This window comes from Channa argus, unplaced genomic scaffold (assembly GCF_033026475.1).
Source record: "Channa argus isolate prfri unplaced genomic scaffold, Channa argus male v1.0 Contig004, whole genome shotgun sequence".
In the NCBI taxonomy this organism is placed as follows: Eukaryota; Metazoa; Chordata; class Actinopteri; order Anabantiformes; family Channidae; genus Channa; species Channa argus.
In genome coordinates, this window is record NW_027125223.1 from 86,527 (window position 1) to 101,811 (window position 15,285).

General features: G+C 41.8%; 16 pseudogenes; all 16 read left to right on the forward strand.

Annotated features, from left to right (window-relative positions):
- Window positions 1-260: 260 nt before the first annotated feature.
- On the forward strand, window positions 261-379 carry LOC137109633 (5S ribosomal RNA; annotated as a pseudogene).
- An 867-nt stretch (window positions 380-1,246) lies between these two features.
- Window positions 1,247-1,365, forward strand: LOC137109634 (5S ribosomal RNA; annotated as a pseudogene).
- An 857-nt stretch (window positions 1,366-2,222) lies between these two features.
- On the forward strand, window positions 2,223-2,341 carry LOC137109837 (5S ribosomal RNA; annotated as a pseudogene).
- An 867-nt stretch (window positions 2,342-3,208) lies between these two features.
- Window positions 3,209-3,327, forward strand: LOC137109722 (5S ribosomal RNA; annotated as a pseudogene).
- Window positions 3,328-4,194: 867 nt separating this feature from the next.
- Window positions 4,195-4,313, forward strand: LOC137109780 (5S ribosomal RNA; annotated as a pseudogene).
- An 867-nt stretch (window positions 4,314-5,180) lies between these two features.
- LOC137109791 (5S ribosomal RNA) lies at window positions 5,181-5,299 on the forward strand (annotated as a pseudogene).
- Window positions 5,300-6,156: 857 nt separating this feature from the next.
- Window positions 6,157-6,275, forward strand: LOC137109802 (5S ribosomal RNA; annotated as a pseudogene).
- Window positions 6,276-7,142: 867 nt separating this feature from the next.
- Window positions 7,143-7,261, forward strand: LOC137109813 (5S ribosomal RNA; annotated as a pseudogene).
- An 867-nt stretch (window positions 7,262-8,128) lies between these two features.
- On the forward strand, window positions 8,129-8,247 carry LOC137109824 (5S ribosomal RNA; annotated as a pseudogene).
- An 857-nt stretch (window positions 8,248-9,104) lies between these two features.
- Window positions 9,105-9,223, forward strand: LOC137109835 (5S ribosomal RNA; annotated as a pseudogene).
- An 867-nt stretch (window positions 9,224-10,090) lies between these two features.
- Window positions 10,091-10,209, forward strand: LOC137109846 (5S ribosomal RNA; annotated as a pseudogene).
- Window positions 10,210-11,076: 867 nt separating this feature from the next.
- LOC137109635 (5S ribosomal RNA) lies at window positions 11,077-11,195 on the forward strand (annotated as a pseudogene).
- Window positions 11,196-12,052: 857 nt separating this feature from the next.
- Window positions 12,053-12,171, forward strand: LOC137109779 (5S ribosomal RNA; annotated as a pseudogene).
- Window positions 12,172-13,017: 846 nt separating this feature from the next.
- LOC137109821 (5S ribosomal RNA) lies at window positions 13,018-13,136 on the forward strand (annotated as a pseudogene).
- An 857-nt stretch (window positions 13,137-13,993) lies between these two features.
- Window positions 13,994-14,112, forward strand: LOC137109858 (5S ribosomal RNA; annotated as a pseudogene).
- An 867-nt stretch (window positions 14,113-14,979) lies between these two features.
- Window positions 14,980-15,098, forward strand: LOC137109869 (5S ribosomal RNA; annotated as a pseudogene).
- Window positions 15,099-15,285: the final 187 nt, after the last annotated feature.

The following is a 15,285-nucleotide window of genomic DNA, read 5'->3' on the forward strand; positions in this document are numbered from 1 at the left end:
ATGTTTTGTTTGACACTTTCTTTCGTTTAAAATAAATATCATTCTGTTGGAACATCTCGATCCTGGATTTTGGTTTGGGGATCGGAGAGGGAACATGCTAATTTATCTTTGTATGTTGCACCCTGACCCCCTGGACAGGGGCGTAACAGACCAGTGCAGTTATAGTACTTTGTACTTTGCCACATTTATCTTCTTTTTAGCAAGTTTCATGCATTCTGCTTCTCCAACGTTTTTAAGAGCTGTTGATGATGTCAAATGCAGCTTACGGCCACACCGCTCTCTAAGCGCCCGATCTCGTCCGATCTCGGCAGCCAAATAGAGCCGGGCCTGGTTAGTACTTGGTAGGAAGACCGCGTGGGAATACCAGGTGCTGTAAGCTTTTTTGCTTGGGTTTACAGGCAGCACAAGCTGGTGTTACTGCCTATTTATTCATAGAAATTGTTCTATATTTTCATCAAATTTTGTTCTTTCATTGCTGTTTTGCTACTTTATTGGTTTTTCAACCATCGTGCTTCATTACTAGTAGACCATGTTACGGTCCTGGCCATATGTGTTGTTTTTATTTTCTTGTTCTTATAGGTGCCCTGCCTGATTGGCCGGATTGGGGGGCAGTACAGGAAGCTGATTGGTCCATCCTACACTTCCTGGAGTTTCAAAAGTACGGTTCCCAACAGCTAGCGAGGCTCTTTCTGGCAGCAGCACCTGTTTGCTGTTCTTGGTTTCCAAACTTTATTTAGCATTTTTGAATTGTTAGGTTTTATGCCGTGGTTTTGTTTATAAATTGTATATTTTGTAAATAGTATTAAATCTGTAGGGGTGAACAGCCATTTTCTTTTGATTGTTTTCTCTTGTTTTCACATTAGGGAGTTAGGGTTAGCGACTGTGTTTTGGTTTGTTTATTTCTATCAGGCTAGCTAGCACTTTCTGTGGGAAATGGCTTATTTTGTTTATTATGTTGGCCTTGGTTCGCCCTGAGTTGTAGTGTCATGTTTTGTTTGACACTTTCTTTCGTTTAAAATAAATATCATTCTGTTGGAACATCTCGATCCTGGATTTTGGTTTGGGGATCGGAGAGGGAACATGCTAATTTATCTTTGTATGTTGCACCCTGACCCCCTGGACAGGGGCGTAACAGACCAGTACAGTTATAGTACTTTCTACTTTGCCACATTTATCTTCTTCTTAGCAAGTGTCATGCATTCTGCTTCTCCAGCGTTTTTAAGAGCTGTTGATGATGTCAAATGCAGCTTACGGCCACACCGCTCTCTAAGCGCCCGATCTCGTCCGATCTCGGCAGCCAAATAGAGCCGGGCCTGGTTAGTACTTGGTAGGAAGACCGCGTGGGAATACCAGGTGCTGTAAGCTTTTTTGCTTGGGTTTACGGGCAGCACAAGCTGGTGTTACTGCCTATTTATTCATAGAAATTGTTCTATATTTTCATCAAATTTTGTTCTTTCATTACTGTTTTGCTACTTTATTGGTTTGTCAACCATCGTGCTTCATTACTAGTAGACCATGTTACGGTCCTGGCCATATGTGTTGTTTTTGATATGTTGTTCTTATAGGTGCCCTGCCTGATTGGCCGGATTGAGGGGCAGTACAGGAAGCTGATTGGTCCATCCTACACTTCCTGGAGTTTTAAAAGTACGGTTCCCAACAGCTAGCGAGGCTCTTTCTGGCAGCAGCACCTGTTTGCTGTTCTTGGTTTCCAAACCTTATTTAGCATTTTTGAATTGTTAGGTTTTGTGCCGTGGTTTTGTTTATAAATTGTATATTTTGTAAATAGTATTAAATCTGTAGGGGTGAACAGCCATTTTCTTTGGACTGTTTTCACATTAGGGAGTTAGGGTTAGCGACTGTCTTTTGGTTTGTTTATTTCTATCAGGTTAGCTAGCACTTTCTGTGGGAAATGGCTTATTTTGTTTATTATGTTGGCCTTGGTTCGCCCTGAGTTGTAGTGTCATGTTTTGTTTGACACTTTCTTTCGTTTAAAATAAATATCATTCTGTTGGAACATCTCGATCCTGGATTTTGGTTTGGGGATCGGAGAGGGAACATGCTAATTTATCTTTGTATGTTGCACCCTGACCCCCTGGACAGGGGCGTAACAGACCAGTACAGTTATAGTACTTTGTACTTTGCCACATTTGTCTTCTTCTTAGCAAGTGTCATGCATTCTGCTTCTCCAGTGTTTTTAAGAGCTGTTGATGATGTCAAATGCAGCTTACGGCCACACCGCTCTCTAAGCGCCCAATCTCGTCCGATCTCGGCAGCCAAATAGAGCCGGGCCTGGTTAGTACTTGGTAGGAAGACCGCCTGGGAATACCAGGTGTTGTAAGCTTTTTTGCTTGGGTTTACGGGCAGCACAAGCTGGTGTTACTGCCTATTTATTCATAGAAATTGTTCTATATTTTCATCAAATTTTGTTCTTTCATTGCTGTTTTGCTACTTTATTGGTTTTTCAACCATCGTGCTACATTACTAGTAGACCATGTTACGGTCCTGGCCATATGTGTTGTTTTTATTTTCTCGTTCTTATAGGTGCCCTGCCTGATTGGCCGGATTGAGGGGCAGTACAGGAAGCTGATTGGTCCATCCTACACTTCCTGGAGTTTTAAAAGTACGGTTCCCAACAGCTAGCGAGGCTCTTTCTGGCAGTAACACCTGTTTGCTGTTCTTGGTTTCCAAACCTTATTTAGCATTTTTGAATTGTTAGGTTTTGTGCCGTGGTTTTGTTTATAAATTGTATATTTTGTAATTCGTATTAAATCTGTAGGGGTGAACAGCCATTTTCTTTTGATTGTTTTCTCTTGTTTTCACATTAGGGAGTTAGGGTTAGCGACTGTCTTTTGGTTTGTTTATTTCTATCAGGCTAGCTAGCACTTTCTGTGGGAAATGGCTTATTTTGTTTATTATGTTGGCCTTGGTTCGCCCTGAGTTGTAGTGTCATGTTTTGTTTGACACTTTCTTTCGTTTAAAATAAATATCATTCTGTTGGAACATCTCGGTCCTGGATTTTGGTTTGGGGATCGGAGAGGGAACATGCTAATTTATCTTTGTATGTTGCACCCTGACCCCCTGGACAGGGGCGTAACAGACCAGTACAGTTATAGTACTTTGTACTTTGCCACATTTATCTTCTTCTTAGCAAGTGTCATGCATTCTGCTTCTCCAGCGTTTTTAAGAGCTGTTGATGATGTCAAATGCAGCTTACGGCCACACCGCTCTCTAAGCGCCCGATCTCGTCCGATCTCGGCAGCCAAATAGAGCCGGGCCTGGTTTGTACTTGGTAGGAAGACCGCCTGGGAATACCAGGTGCTGTAAGCTTTTTTGCTTGGGTTTACGGGCAGCACAAGCTGGTGTTACTGCCTATTTATTCATAGAAATTGTTCTTTATTTTCATCAAATTTTGTTCTTTCATTGCTGTTTTGCTACTTTATTGGTTTTTCAACCATCGTGCTTCATTACTAGTAGACCATGTTACGGTCCTGGCCATATGTGTTGTTTTTATTTTGTTGTTCTTATAGGTGCCCTGCCTGATTGGCCGGATTGGGGGGCAGTACAGGAAGCTGATTGGTCCATCCTACACTTCCTGGAGTTTTAAAAGTACGGTTCCCAACAGCTAGCGAGGCTCTTTCTGGCAGCAGCACCTGTTTGCTGTTCTTGGTTTCCAAACCTTATTTAGCATTTTTGAATTCTTAGGTTTTGTGCCGTGGTTTTGTTTATAAATTGTATATTTTGTAATTCGTATTAAATCTGTAGGGGTGAACAGCCATTTTCTTTTTATTGTTTTCTCTTGTTTTCACATTAGGGAGTTAGGGTTAGCGACTGTCTTTTGGTTTGTTTATTTCTATCAGGCTAGCTAGCACTTTCTGTGGGAAATGGCTTATTTTGTTTATTATGTTGGCCTTGGTTCGCCCTGAGTTGTAGTGTCATGTTTTGTTTGACACTTTCTTTCTTTTAAAATAAATATCATTCTGTTGGAACATCTCGATACTGGAGTTTGGTTTGGGGATCGGAGAGGGAACATGCTAATTTATCTTTGTATGTTGCACCCTGACCCCCTGGACAGGGGCGTAACAGACCAGTACAGTTATAGTACTTTGTACTTTGCCACATTTATCTTCTTCTTAGCAAGTGTCATGCATTCTGCTTCTCCAGCGTTTTTAAGAGCTGTTGATGATGTCAAATGCAGCTTACGGCCACACCGCTCTCTAAGCGCCCGATCTCGTCCGATCTCGGCAGCCAAATAGAGCCGGGCCTGGTTAGTACTTGGTAGGAAGACCGCCTGGGAATACCAGGTGCTGTAAGCTTTTTTGCTTGGGTTTACGGGCAGCACAAGCTGGTGTTACTGCCTATTTATTCATAGAAATTGTTCTATATTTTCATCAAATTTTGTTCTTTCATTGCTGTTTTGCTACTTTATTGGTTTTTCAACCATCGTGCTTCATTACTAGTAGACCATGTTACGGTCCTGGCCATATGTGTTGTTTTTATTTTCTCGTTCTTATAGGTGCCCTGCCTGATTGGCCGGATTGAGGGGCAGTACAGGAAGCTGATTGGTCCATCCTACACTTCCTGGAGTTTTAAAAGTACGGTTCCCAACAGCTAGCGAGGCTCTTTCTGGCAGCAGCACCTGTTTGCTGTTCTTGGTTTCCAAACCTTATTTAGCATTTTTGAATTCTTAGGTTTTGTGCCGTGGTTTTGTTTTTAAATTGTATATTTTGTAATTCGTATTAAATCTGTAGGGGTGAACAGCCATTTTCTTTTGATTGTTTTCTCTTGTTTTCACATTAGGGAGTTAGGGTTAGCGACTGTCTTTTGGTTTGTTTATTTCTATCAGGCTAGCTAGCACTTTCTGTGGGAAATGGCTTATTTTGTTTATTATGTTGGCCTTGGTTCGCCCTGAGTTGTAGTGTCATGTTTTGTTTGACACTTTCTTTCGTTTAAAATAAATATCATTCTGTTGGAACATCTCGGTCCTGGATTTTGGTTTGGGGATCGGAGAGGGAACATGCTAATTTATCTTTGTATGTTGCACCCTGACCCCCTGGACAGGGGCGTAACAGACCAGTACAGTTATAGTACTTTGTACTTTGCCACATTTATCTTCTTCTTAGCAAGTGTCATGCATTCTGCTTCTCCAGCGTTTTTAAGAGCTGTTGATGATGTCAAATGCAGCTTACGGCCACACCGCTCTCTAAGCGCCCGATCTCGTCCGATCTCGGCAGCCAAATAGAGCCGGGCCTGGTTAGTACTTGGTAGGAAGACCGCCTGGGAATACCAGGTGCTGTAAGCTTTTTTGCTTGGGTTTACGGGCAGCACAAGCTGGTGTTACTGCCTATTTATTCATAGAAATTGTTCTATATTTTCATCAAATTTTGTTCTTTCATTGCTGTTTTGCTACTTTATTGGTTTTTCAACCATCGTGCTTCAGTACTAGTAGACCATGTTACGGTCCTGGCCATATGTGTTGTTTTTATTTTGTTGTTCTTATAGGTGCCCTGCCTGATTGGCCGGATTGGGGGGCAGTACAGGAAGCTGATTGGTCCATCCTACACTTCCTGGAGTTTTAAAAGTACGGTTCCCAACAGCTAGCGAGGCTCTTTCTGGCAGCAGCACCTGTTTGCTGTTCTTGGTTTCCAAACTTTATTTAGCATTTTTGAATTGTTAGGTTTTATGCCGTGGTTTTGTTTATAAATTGTATATTTTGGAAATAGTATTAAATCTGTAGGGGTGAACTGCCATTTTCTTTGGATTGTTTTCACATTTGGGAGTTAGGGTTAGCGACTGTCTTTTGGTTTGTTTATTTCTATCAGGCTAGCTAGCACTTTCTGTGGGAAATGGCTTATTTTGTTTATTATGTTGGCCTTGGTTCGCCCTGAGTTGTAGTGTCATGTTTTGTTTGACACTTTCTTTCTTTTAAAATAAATATCATTCTGTTGGAACATCTCGATCCTGGATTTTGGTTTGGGGATCGGAGAGGGAACATGCTAATTTATCTTTGTATGTTGCACCCTGACCCCCTGGACAGGGGCGTAACAGACCAGTACAGTTATAGTACTTTGTACTTTGCCACATTTATCTTCTTCTTAGCAAGTGTCATGCATTCTGCTTCTCCAGCGTTTTTAAGAGCTGTTGATGATGTCAAATGCAGCTTACGGCCACACCGCTCTCTAAGCGCCCGATCTCGTCCGATCTCGGCAGCCAAATAGAGCCGGGCCTGGTTAGTACTTGGTAGGAAGACCGCCTGGGAATACCAGGTGCTGTAAGCTTTTTTGCTTGGGTTTACGGGCAGCACAAGCTGGTGTTACTGCCTATTTATTCATAGAAATTGTTCTATATTTTCATCAAATTTTGTTCTTTCATTGCTGTTTTGCTACTTTATTGGTTTTTCAACCATCGTGCTTCATTACTAGTAGACCATGTTACGGTCCTGGCCATATGTGTTGTTTTTATTTTCTCGTTCTTATAGGTGCCCTGCCTGATTGGCCGGATTGAGGGGCAGTACAGGAAGCTGATTGGTCCATCCTACACTTCCTGGAGTTTTAAAAGTACGGTTCCCAACAGCTAGCGAGGCTCTTTCTGGCAGCAGCACCTGTTTGCTGTTCTTGGTTTCCAAACCTTATTTAGCATTTTTGAATTCTTAGGTTTTGTGCCGTGGTTTTGTTTATAAATTGTATATTTTGTAATTCGTATTAAATCTGTAGGGGTGAACAGCCATTTTCTTTTGATTGTTTTCTCTTGTTTTCACATTAGGGAGTTAGGGTTAGCGACTGTCTTTTGGTTTGTTTATTTCTATCAGGCTAGCTAGCACTTTCTGTGGGAAATGGCTTATTTTGTTTATTATGTTGGCCTTGGTTCGCCCTGAGTTGTAGTGTCATGTTTTGTTTGACACTTTCTTTCTTTTAAAATAAATATCATTCTGTTGGAACATCTCGATCCTGGATTTTGGTTTGGGGATCGGAGAGGGAACATGCTAATTTATCTTTGTATGTTGCACCCTGACCCCCTGGACAGGGGCGTAACAGACCAGTACAGTTATAGTACTTTGTACTTTGCCACATTTATCTTCTTCTTAGCAAGTGTCATGCATTCTGCTTCTCCAGCGTTTTTAAGAGCTGTTGATGATGTCAAATGCAGCTTACGGCCACACCGCTCTCTAAGCGCCCGATCTCGTCCGATCTCGGCAGCCAAATAGAGCCGGGCCTGGTTAGTACTTGGTAGGAAGACCGCCTGGGAATACCAGGTGCTGTAAGCTTTTTTGCTTGGGTTTACGGGCAGCACAAGCTGGTGTTACTGCCTATTTATTCATAGAAATTGTTCTATATTTTCATCAAATTTTGTTCTTTCATTGCTGTTTTGCTACTTTATTGGTTTTTCAACCATCGTGCTTCATTACTAGTAGACCATGTTACGGTCCTGGCCATATGTGTTGTTTTTATTTTCTCGTTCTTATAGGTGCCCTGCCTGATTGGCCGGATTGAGGGGCAGTACAGGAAGCTGATTGGTCCATCCTACACTTCCTGGAGTTTTAAAAGTACGGTTCCCAACAGCTAGCGAGGCTCTTTCTGGCAGTAACACCTGTTTGCTGTTCTTGGTTTCCAAACCTTATTTAGCATTTTTGAATTGTTAGGTTTTGTGCCGTGGTTTTGTTTATAAATTGTATATTTTGTAATTCGTATTAAATCTGTAGGGGTGAACAGCCATTTTCTTTTGATTGTTTTCTCTTGTTTTCACATTAGGGAGTTAGGTTTAGCGACTGTCTTTTGGTTTGTTTATTTCTATCAGGCTAGCTAGCACTTTCTGTGGGAAATGGCTTATTTTGTTTATTATGTTGGCCTTGGTTCGCCCTGAGTTGTAGTGTCATGTTTTGTTTGACACTTTCTTTCGTTTAAAATAAATATCATTCTGTTGGAACATCTCGATCCTGGATTTTGGTTTGGGTATCGGAGAGGGAACATGCTAATTTATCTTTGTATGTTGCACCCTGACCCCCTGGACAGGGGCGTAACAGACCACTACAGTTATAGTACTTTGTACTTTGCCACATTTATCTTCTTCTTAGCAAGTGTCATGCATTCTGCTTCTCCAGCGTTTTTAAGAGCTGTTGATGATGTCAAATGCAGCTTACGGCCACACCGCTCTCTAAGCGCCCGATCTCGTCCGATCTCGGCAGCCAAATAGAGCCGGGCCTGGTTAGTACTTGGTAGGAAGACCGCCTGGGAATACCAGGTGCTGTAAGCTTTTTTGCTTGGGTTTACGGGCAGCACAAGCTGGTGTTACTGCCTATTTATTCATAGAAATTGTTCTATATTTTCATCAAATTTTGTTCTTTCATTGCTGTTTTGCTACTTTATTGGTTTGTCAACCATCGTGCTTCATTACTAGTAGACCATGTTACGGTCCTGGCCATATGTGTTGTTTTTATTTTGTTGTTCTTATAGGTGCCCTGCCTGATTGGCCGGATTGGGGGGCAGTACAGGAAGCTGATTGGTCCATCCTACACTTCCTGGAGTTTTAAAAGTACGGTTCCCAACAGCTAGCGAGGCTCTTTCTGGCAGCAGCACCTGTTTGCTGTTCTTGGTTTCCAATCTTTATTTAGCATTTTTGAATTGTTAGGTTTTATGCCGTCGTTTTGTTTATAAATTGTATATTTTGTAAATAGTATTAAATCTGTAGGGGTGAACTGCCATTTTCTTTGGATTGTTTTCACATTTGGGAGTTAGGGTTAGCGACTGTCTTTTGGTTTGTTTATTTCTATCAGGCTAGCTAGCACTTTCTGTGGGAAATGGCTTATTTTGTTTATTATGTTGGCCTTGGTTCGCCCTGAGTTGTAGTGTCATGTTTTGTTTGACACTTTCTTTCGTTTAAAATGAATATCATTCTGTTGGAACATCTCGATCCTGGATTTTGGTTTGGGGATCGGAGAGGGAACATGCTAATTTATCTTTGTATGTTGCACCCTGACCCCCTGGACAGGGGCGTAACAGACCAGTACAGTTATAGTACTTTGTACTTTGCCACATTTATCTTCTTCTTAGCAAGTGTCATGCCTTCTGCTTCTCCAGCGTTTTTAAGAGCTGTTGATGATGTCAAATGCAGCTTACGGCCACACCGCTCTCTAAGCGCCCGATCTCGTCCGATCTCGGCAGCCAAATAGAGCCGGGCCTGGTTAGTACTTGGTAGGAAGACCGCCTGGGAATACCAGGTGCTGTAAGCTTTTTTGCTTGGGTTTACGGGCAGCACAAGCTGGTGTTACTGCCTATTTATTCATAGAAATTGTTCTATATTTTCATCAAATTTTGTTCTTTCATTGCTGTTTTGCTACTTTATTGGTTTGTCAACCATCGTGCTTCATTACTAGTAGACCATGTTACGGTCCTGGCCATATGTGTTGTTTTTATTTTCTCATTCTTATAGGTGCCCTGCCTGATTGGCCGGATTGAGGGGCAGTACAGGAAGCTGATTGGTCCATCCTACACTTCCTGGAGTTTTAAAAGTACGGTTCCCAACAGCTAGCGAGGCTCTTTCTGGCAGCAGCACCTGTTTGCTGTTCTTGGTTTCCAAACCTTATTTAGCATTTTTGAATTCTTAGGTTTTGTGCCGTGGTTTTGTTTATAAATTGTATATTTTGTAATTCGTATTAAATCTGTAGGGGTGAACAGCCATTTTCTTTTGATTGTTTTCTCTTGTTTTCACATTAGGGAGTTAGGGTTAGCGACTGTCTTTTGGTTTGTTTATTTCTATCAGGCTAGCTAGCACTTTCTGTGGGAAATGGCTTATTTTGTTTATTATGTTGGCCTTGGTTCGCCCTGAGTTGTAGTGTCATGTTTTGTTTGACACTTTCTTTCGTTTAAAATAAATATCATTCTGTTGGAACATCTCGATCCTGGATTTTGGTTTGGGGATCGGAGAGGGAACATGCTAATTTATCTTTGTATGTTGCACCCTGACCCCCTGGACAGGGGCGTAACAGACCAGTACAGTTATAGTACTTTGTACTTTGCCACATTTATCTTCTTCTTAGCAAGTGTCATGCATTCTGCTTCTCCAGCGTTTTTAAGAGCTGTTGATGATGTCAAATGCAGCTTACGGCCACACCGCTCTCTAAGCGCCCGATCTCGTCCGATCTCGGCAGCCAAATAGAGCCGGGCCTGGTTAGTACTTGGTAGGAAGACCGCCTGGGAATACCAGGTGCTGTAAGCTTTTTTGCTTGGGTTTACGGGCAGCACAAGCTGGTGTTACTGCCTATTTATTCATAGAAATTGTTCTATATTTTCATCAAATTTTGTTCTTTCATTGCTGTTTTGCTACTTTATTGGTTTTTCAACCATCGTGCTTCATTACTAGTAGACCATGTTACGGTCCTGGCCATATGTGTTGTTTTTATTTTCTCGTTCTTATAGGTGCCCTGCCTGATTGGCCGGATTGAGGGGCAGTACAGGAAGCTGATTGGTCCATCCTACACTTCCTGGAGTTTTAAAAGTACGGTTCCCAACAGCTAGCGAGGCTCTTTCTGGCAGCAGCACCTGTTTGCTGTTCTTGGTTTCCAAACCTTATTTAGCATTTTTGAATTGTTAGGTTTTGTGCCGTGGTTTTGTTTATAAATTGTATATTTTGTAATTCGTATTAAATCTGTAGGGGTGAACAGCCATTTTCTTTTGATTGTTTTCTCTTGTTTTCACATTAGGGAGTTAGGGTTAGCGACTGTGTTTTGGTTTGTTTATTTCTATCAGGCTAGCTAGCACTTTCTGTGGGAAATGGCTTATTTTGTTTATTATGTTGGCCTTGGTTCGCCCTGAGTTGTAGTGTCATGTTTTGTTTGACACTTTCTTTCGTTTAAAATAAATATCATTCTGTTGGAACATCTCGATCCTGGATTTTGGTTTGGGGATCGGAGAGGGAACATGCTAATTTATCTTTGTATGTTGCACCCTGACCCCCTGGACAGGGGCGTAACAGACCAGTACAGTTATAGTACTTTGTACTTTGCCACATTTATCTTCGTCTTAGCAAGTTTCATGCATTCTGCTTCTCCAACGTTTTTAAGAGCTGTTGATGATGTCAAATGCAGCTTACGGCCACACCGCTCTCTAAGCGCCCGATCTCGTCCGATCTCGGCAGCCAAATAGAGCCGGGCCTGGTTAGTACTTGGTAGGAAGACCGCGTGGGAATACCAGGTGCTGTAAGCTTTTTTGCTTGGGTTTACGGGCAGCACAAGCTGGTGTTACTGCCTATTTATTCATAGAAATTGTTCTATATTTTCATCAAATTTTGTTCTTTCATTACTGTTTTGCTACTTTATTGGTTTGTCAACCATCGTGCTTCATTACTAGTAGACCATGTTACGGTCCTGGCCATATGTGTTGTTTTTGATATGTTGTTCTTATAGGTGCCCTGCCTGATTGGCCGGATTGAGGGGCAGTACAGGAAGCTGATTGGTCCATCCTACACTTCCTGGAGTTTTAAAAGTACGGTTCCCAACAGCTAGCGAGGCTCTTTCTGGCAGCAGCACCTGTTTGCTGTTCTTGGTTTCCAAACCTTATTTAGCATTTTTGAATTGTTAGGTTTTGTGCCGTGGTTTTGTTTATAAATTGTATATTTTGTAAATAGTATTAAATCTGTAGGGGTGAACAGCCATTTTCTTTGGACTGTTTTCACATTAGGGAGTTAGGGTTAGCGACTGTCTTTTGGTTTGTTTATTTCTATCAGGCTAGCTAGCACTTTCTGTGGGAAATGGCTTATTTTGTTTATTATGTTGGCCTTGGTTCGCCCTGAGTTGTAGTGTCATGTTTTGTTTGACACTTTCTTTCGTTTAAAATAAATATCATTCTGTTGGAACATCTCGGTCCTGGATTTTGGTTTGGGGATCGGAGAGGGAACATGCTAATTTATCTTTGTATGTTGCACCCTGACCCCCTGGACAGGGGCGTAACAGACCAGTACAGTTATAGTACTTTGTACTTTGCCACATTTATCTTCTTCTTAGCAAGTGTCATGCATTCTGCTTCTCCAGCGTTTTTAAGAGCTGTTGATGATGTCAAATGCAGCTTACGGCCACACCGCTCTCTAAGCGCCCGATCTCGTCCGATCTCGGCAGCCAAATAGAGCCGGGCCTGGTTAGTACTTGGTAGGAAGACCGCCTGGGGATACCAGGTGCTGTAAGCTTTTTTGCTTGGGTTTACGGGCAGCACAAGCTGGTGTTACTGCCTATTTATTCATAGAAATTGTTCTATATTTTCATCAAATTTTGTTCTTTCATTGCTGTTTTGCTACTTTATTGGTTTGTCAACCATCGTGCTTCATTACTAGTAGACCATGTTACGGTCCTGGCCATATGTGTTGTTTTTATTTTCTCATTCTTATAGGTGCCCTGCCTGATTGGCCGGATTGAGGGGCAGTACAGGAAGCTGATTGGTCCATCCTACACTTCCTGGAGTTTTAAAAGTACGGTTCCCAACAGCTAGCGAGGCTCTTTCTGGCAGCAGCACCTGTTTGCTGTTCTTGGTTTCCAAACCTTATTTAGCATTTTTGAATTCTTAGGTTTTGTGCCGTGGTTTTGTTTATAAATTGTATATTTTGTAATTCGTATTAAATCTGTAGGGGTGAACAGCCATTTTCTTTTGATTGTTTTCTCTTGTTTTCACATTAGGGAGTTAGGGTTAGCGACTGTCTTTTGGTTTGTTTATTTCTATCAGGCTAGCTAGCACTTTCTGTGGGAAATGGCTTATTTTGTTTATTATGTTGGCCTTGGTTCGCCCTGAGTTGTAGTGTCATGTTTTGTTTGACACTTTCTTTCGTTTAAAATAAATATCATTCTGTTGGAACATCTCGATCCTGGATTTTGGTTTGGGGATCGGAGAGGGAACATGCTAATTTATCTTTGTATGTTGCACCCTGACCCCCTGGACAGGGGCGTAACAGACCAGTACAGTTATAGTACTTTGTACTTTGCTACATTTATCTTCTTCTTAGCAAGTTTCATGCATTCTGCTTCTCCAACGTTTTTATGCAGCTTACGGCCACACAGCTCTCTAAGCGCCCGATCTCGTCCGATCTCGGCAGCCAAATAGAGCCGGGCCTGGTTAGTACTTGGTAGGAAGACCGCCTGGGAATACCAGGTGCTGTAAGCTTTTTTGCTTGGGTTTACGGGCAGCACAAGCTGGTGTTACTGCCTATTTATTCATAGAAATTGTTCTATATTTTCATCAAATTTTGTTCTTTCATTGCTGTTTTGCTACTTTATTGGTTTGTCAACCATCGTGCTTCATTACTAGTAGACCATGTTACGGTCCTGGCCATATGTGTTGTTTTTATTTTGTTGTTCTTATAGGTGCCCTGCCTGATTGGCCGGATTGGGGGGCAGTACAGGAAGCTGATTGGTCCATCCTACACTTCCTGGAGTTTTAAAAGTACGGTTCCCAACAGCTAGCGAGGCTCTTTCTGGCAGCAGCACCTGTTTGCTGTTCTTGGTTTCCAAACTTTATTTAGCATTTTTGAATTGTTAGGTTTTATGCCGTGGTTTTGTTTATAAATTGTATATTTTGTAAATAGTATTAAATCTGTAGGGGTGAACTGCCATTTTCTTTGGATTGTTTTCACATTAGGGAGTTAGGGTTAGCGACTGTCTTTTGGTTTGTTTATTTCTATCAGGCTAGCTAGCACTTTCTGTGGGAAATGGCTTATTTTGTTTATTATGTTGGCCTTGGTTCGCCCTGAGTTGTAGTGTCATGTTTTGTTTGACACTTTCTTTCGTTTAAAATAAATATCATTCTGTTGGAACATCTCGATCCTGGATTTTGGTTTGGGGATCGGAGAGGGAACATGCTAATTTATCTTTGTATGTTGCACCCTGACCCCCTGGACAGGGGCGTAACAGACCAGTACAGTTATAGTACTTTGTACTTTGCCACATTTATCTTCTTCTTAGCAAGTGTCATGCAATCTGCTTCTCCAGCGTTTTTAAGAGCTGTTGATGATGTCAAATGCAGCTTACGGCCACACCGCTCTCTAAGCGCCCGATCTCGTCCGATCTCGGCAGCCAAATAGAGCCGGGCCTGGTTAGTACTTGGTAGGAAGACCGCCTGGGAATACCAGGTGCTGTAAGCTTTTTTGCTTGGGTTTACGGGCAGCACAAGCTGGTGTTACTGCCTATTTATTCATAGAAATTGTTCTATATTTTCATCAAATTTTGTTCTTTCATTGCTGTTTTGCTACTTTATTGGTTTTTCAACCATCGTGCTTCATTACTAGTAGACCATGTTACGGTCCTGGCCATATGTGTTGTTTTTATTTTCTCGTTCTTATAGGTGCCCTGCCTGATTGGCCGGATTGAGGGGCAGTACAGGAAGCTGATTGGTCCATCCTACACTTCCTGGAGTTTTAAAAGTACGGTTCCCAACAGCTAGCGAGGCTCTTTCTGGCAGCAGCACCTGTTTGCTGTTCTTGGTTTCCAAACCTTATTTAGCATTTTTGAATTGTTAGGTTTTGTGCCGTGGTTTTGTTTATAAATTGTATATTTTGTAATTCGTATTAAATCTGTAGGGGTGAACAGCCATTTTCTTTTGATTGTTTTCTCTTGTTTTCACATTAGGGAGTTAGGGTTAGCGACTGTCTTTTGGTTTGTTTATTTCTATCAGGCTAGCTAGCACTTTCTGTGGGAAATGGCTTATTTTGTTTATTATGTTGGCCTTGGTTCGCCCTGAGTTGTAGTGTCATGTTTTGTTTGACACTTTCTTTCGTTTAAAATAAATATCATTCTGTTGGAACATCTCGGTCCTGGATTTTGGTTTGGGGATCGGAGAGGGAACATGCTAATTTATCTTTGTATGTTGCACCCTGACCCCCTGGACAGGGGCGTAACAGACCAGTACAGTTATAGTACTTTGTACTTTGCCACATTTATCTTCTTCTTAGCAAGTGTCATGCATTCTGCTTCTCCAGCGTTTTTAAGAGCTGTTGATGATGTCAAATGCAGCTTACGGCCACACCGCTCTCTAAGCGCCCGATCTCGTCCGATCTCGGCAGCCAAATAGAGCCGGGCCTGGTTAGTACTTGGTAGGAAGACCGCCTGGGAATACCAGGTGCTGTAAGCTTTTTTGCTTGGGTTTACGGGCAGCACAAGCTGGTGTTACTGCCTATTTATTCATAGAAATTGTTCTATATTTTCATCAAATTTTGTTCTTTCATTGCTGTTTTGCTACTTTATTGGTTTGTCAACCATCGTGCTTCATTACTAGTAGACCATGTTACGGTCCTGGCCATATGTGTTGTTTTTATTTT